The sequence below is a fragment of the Terrapene carolina genome, unplaced genomic scaffold (genome assembly GCF_002925995.2).
Source record: "Terrapene carolina triunguis isolate 2854851 unplaced genomic scaffold, T_m_triunguis-2.0 Scaffold836, whole genome shotgun sequence".
Classification (NCBI taxonomy): domain Eukaryota; kingdom Metazoa; phylum Chordata; order Testudines; family Emydidae; genus Terrapene; species Terrapene triunguis.
This window is the reverse complement of record NW_020665187.1, coordinates 1,417,851-1,422,261: the sequence shown is the minus strand read 5'-3', so window position 1 is coordinate 1,422,261 and position 4,411 is coordinate 1,417,851.

Here is a 4,411-nt window from a genome sequence, read left to right as displayed (position 1 = left end):
CCGCGTGCCCAGTTCCCTCTGCAGGGAGATGGGCAGAGAGGGGCTTGGGGAAGCTAGCAGGCCAGGGGCGGGGGCTGGAGGAAGCGGCCTGCTCCAGGTGTCTGATGAGCAGCCAGCAGGGGTCTCTAGCACATCAGGAATTGCCGAGGAGAGCGGCCAAGCAAGACCGCAGCAAAATTCCCCTTATTTCTCTGCTCCAGGCATGTGGGGAATGGTTCCCCCTCTCCACTCCACCTCACGCAGCTGGGAGGCTTTGCCAGACCCAGCATCCGAGCAAGAAGCACAGCGTCCCCCCGTCTATGTCCAACAGGCCCCCGTTGCCCCCCGTTGCCCCCGAGTTAGCGCAGCCCCCCACCCCCTTCCCCCTGGACTCCGCCATGGAGTCACCGGGTCCCACGGCCACCCTCATGCAAAAGTGCCACGAGGCCGCCCTCCCCCTGGGGTTCCCACTGGGGAGGGGAGGCAGTGCCGGCGGGGCCGTGGGGCCATCAGCGCCTGCGTCCCTGTGACAGCTCCGGAAGATCACGGGGGCCTGTTCTCCATTGCCTAGCACGGCCGTTAACACTAGTGCAAAGCGAGCGTGAAACACGGGACTCTGCTGGTGGAAGTGGCCGCACGAGAGACCAGGCCCTGGGGAATCAGGCTTCTGTTCTCCTCCTAGCCATGGGTTCAAATCCCTGCCACACCCACGCACCCTCCCTCCAGGGATACAGCAAATTCCATGCCCACTCCCATGCTCTGAGACCTTAACCCTTCAGGTCCTGACTGCCACAGGGAGCTTTGTCTGGGTCTAGCTAGTGAAGCACTTTGAGATAAAAGGCCGGGCTCACAGAAAAGCTCTTCTAGCCGCTCCCGTTTTTCTCCAAGGGGAAGGGCAGTTGCCATTGTTCTCATTGTGGGGAAAGAGATTATCTACTGTTCTCAGTGCGGGGTTTTGCTATTGTTCTGGGGGGGGAGGGGATAATCCATTGTTCTCGGGGTTCTCTGTTGTTCTCACGGGGAATGGATACTCCATTGTTCTCAGCTGTGGGGGAGGAGATCATCTATTGTTCTCAGTGGCAGGTTCTCTATTGTTCTCGGGGGGAGGGGATATTCCATTGTTCTCAGCTGGTGGGAAGGAGATAATCTATTGTTCTCAGTGGCAGGTTCTCTATTGTTCTCGGGGGAGGGGATTCTCCAGTCTCAGCTGGTGGGGAGGAGATAATCTATTGTTCTCAGGGGGGTTTCTCTATTGTTATCGGGGGAGGGGATGCTCCATTGTTCTCAGCTGGTGGGGAGGAGATCATCTATTGTTTTCAGTGTGGGGGGGTTCTCTGTTGTTCTCGGGGGGGGAGGGGATACTCCGTTTTTCTCAGTGGGGTGCTGCGACTGGTTTCCTTCTGAAATCTGCTCCCGCCAGCCCGGGCCAGGAATGTCAGCTGTTCCAACATTCCCGGGCCCCACAGAGCAGGGACCCTGGGACATCCACCCCAGAAGCCCCTGAGCCTGCCAAGAGGGCTCTGGGCGGAACACTGCATTGGCTCTCTGACCCAGCCCAGCTGGGACGCTGGCACTCACGGTCTCGGTGTTGCTGGACCCGCTCTGGGCTCTGGGCCCTGAGTCTGTCCCGTGGGTGCATTGCAGTGTGTGTGTGCGGGGGGGGGGGGGGGAGGGGGAGCGTCTCATTAGGGGTCTCTCATGCAGCCCTGGGGGCACAGCCCCTGACAAATCATGGAGCTTGGAGACCGTGGCTGCAGGGCACAGAGGGAATAGCCCTGGGTGGGCACCCCCAGGTACCTATGGTGATAGAGGCTCAGCTCTCGAGCAAGGCTAAATGAACAGATGCAGGCCTGAGCCTGGCAGGGGGTGGCGGACAGCTCCCAGGGTTTCATGGCAAAACTATCTGCCCTCGCCTCTCCCCTGAGAGTCATCCCCTCTTCCTAGGAAGTGCTCAGCCGAGATGGTGCAGCTGCCGTCTGATGGGGGCTCTGGGCGAGGGCTTGCTCCCCTCCCTCCCACAGCGCTGTGGGACAGATCTCCCTGTTGGCAAGGGAGCGGGCAAAGTACTTCCCCCATGCTCTGTGCCTCAGTTTCCCCTCCCACCCGGTATCTATTCAGACTGTGTGCTCTTTGGGGCAGGGACTGCGCCTGGCATGATGGGAGCCTCCGGGTGCTGCTGGAACATGGCAAAAAGCTGGAGGAAAGAGTCATGCGCCACTTGTCTCTCGTACAGGCCGCCACGGCAGGGTGCTCACATTGCAACGCAAGCGCCTTGCACCAGGCCTGGGTGCTCCCAATCTGGGACGTGTCTAGAGAGCGAGCAGCCCGTGCAGATGAGCCCTATTGTCCCCCGTGCAGGTTACTTCGGCTCCAGCGTCTACGCTTCGAGCTGGGGGGAAGGGGGTGATTCCCAGTGCGAGGAGACGTCCTTGCACCAGCTTGGTGCAGCCACTGTGCTAAACATGGAGTGTAGCCGCGGCAGCGGGAGGCTAGCTGCCCTGAGTGCGTGAACATAAGCGAACTAGGTAGGAGAATGTCTCCTCGCGCTCCGCCCCAGCCCCAAGTCCAAGTGGAGGCATACCCAGGGCTTGCCGTGCGAATATCACCATATGCACGGGGAGCTGTTAGATCACAAGGCTTGGGAGCAAAGGGGTGGTGTTAACTCCTGGTGACTCCCTAGTGTACACAAGCTTTAACACAAGTGTTGTAGCTTTAACACCAACACACCTCTGGCCTAGGAGACATCGCCGTTTGAGCTCGGAGGTGTGATTCCCAGCTCACGTAGACGTACCCACTCTAGGTCTGTTGGAGCTAGCGCCTAAAATGAGCAGCGTGTCTGTGACCATACAGACAGCTGCTTGGGCTAGCCCGGGTGGGGGGAATCGGTGTTTTACCCCAGGGTGGCTAGCCAAGCTCAAATGTAGACACACAAGCTCAAGTGCAGACAGAGGTAGCCTGGCCAGTTCCAATCTATAGATCTAGCTACTTTAAGCATTTCTAATGTGCCTGTCACCGCAGCGTCTGGGCACAGCCTTATTTCCAAACTGGGCTAAAGACATGGGCCACGATTTGTGGGTGCCACCTTGTGCACATAACACACTGTCCGGGGGGGGGGGGGTTTCTGGCTTTTTGGAACATGCCGAAAATCAGGGGGCTCAAACTGGGACCCCCAAAATTCCTAGGTAGTTTGGGAACCTTGGCCCTTAGATGGTGCAGTTGGTTCTGCCTGAAGACATGGGGCCAGCGCAGTCGACTCGGCTCCTGTCTCCTGTAGGCAGCCTGGGTGGTCCATGTTACCCCTATTCACTGACTCACTTCATCGTGCCATTGATCATTCGTGGAGTGTGAAGGGACACAAATCTCCCTGCAGAACCAACCGGGATGCTGGGGTAATTGCACGGAATGGCTCGTCTTTCAGCTCTTCCCTGAACAGCCAGCAAACTGTTGTCCCCCAACAGCTGCGTTTTCCACACAGCAGGGTGGGCTGCAGTAGCAGCACAGAGAGCAGGATGTAGGGAGACAGATTATATTACAATGGGGTTTGCATGGTGGAGAATCCTGCAGGAATTGTGGTGCGGGTTGTATTGCCTTTGCAGCACAGTGCAGAACCCTGCAGGAACATACTGCATTGCAGTGCAGGTTGCATTGCCATTGCAGCACAGTGCAGAACCCTGCAGGAACATACTGCATTGCAGTGCAGGTTGCAGTGCCATTGCAGCACAGTGCAGAACCCTGCAGGAATACACTGCATTGCAGTGCAGGTTGCATTGCCATTGCAGCACAGTGTAGAACCCTGCAGGAACACACTGCATTACTTTGCAAGTTGCATTGATTTGGAACACGTTGCAGGACACTGCAGGAACAGACTGCATTGTGGTGCAGATTGCAGTGATATTGTAGCACGCTGCAGAACCCTGCAGAAATACACTGCATTGAGGCGCAGCTTTGCTATAATGATTTTCTGCCAAGTGGGTTCCAAGTACTGAGTATTTGCAGAGGTAGCATGGCCAAACCCAAGAGTTCATCAACCGTGAGCCAGGGGCCTTGCCACAAATAATGAGATTGGCTTAAAAATCATGAATTTTTTTTTTAAATAACCCAGGTGGGGCTGTCATCATTTGCCTTCTGCTTTTTGAGCCTTGTGTGGTCACATTTTCTCCACCAACATAAGGGCTATAAATGTCATTTATTTTGGCTGGGACTCAAGCTGATCCCATGACTCCGGGAGCTGGGGATTTGCAAAAATCAACAAATGCCACGAGGACATCATGAAAGTTGCAAACACTGCAGCTGGACGGTGCCCTGTGCTCAGAGTCATTGATTCCTTTACTTGTCAAATACGAATCCTACACTCCTCTGAAACCTCTCCCCACTGGGAGGTGTGGCGGCATGATTGCTCCAGTTTGACAGAGGGGAAACTGAGGCACAGAGG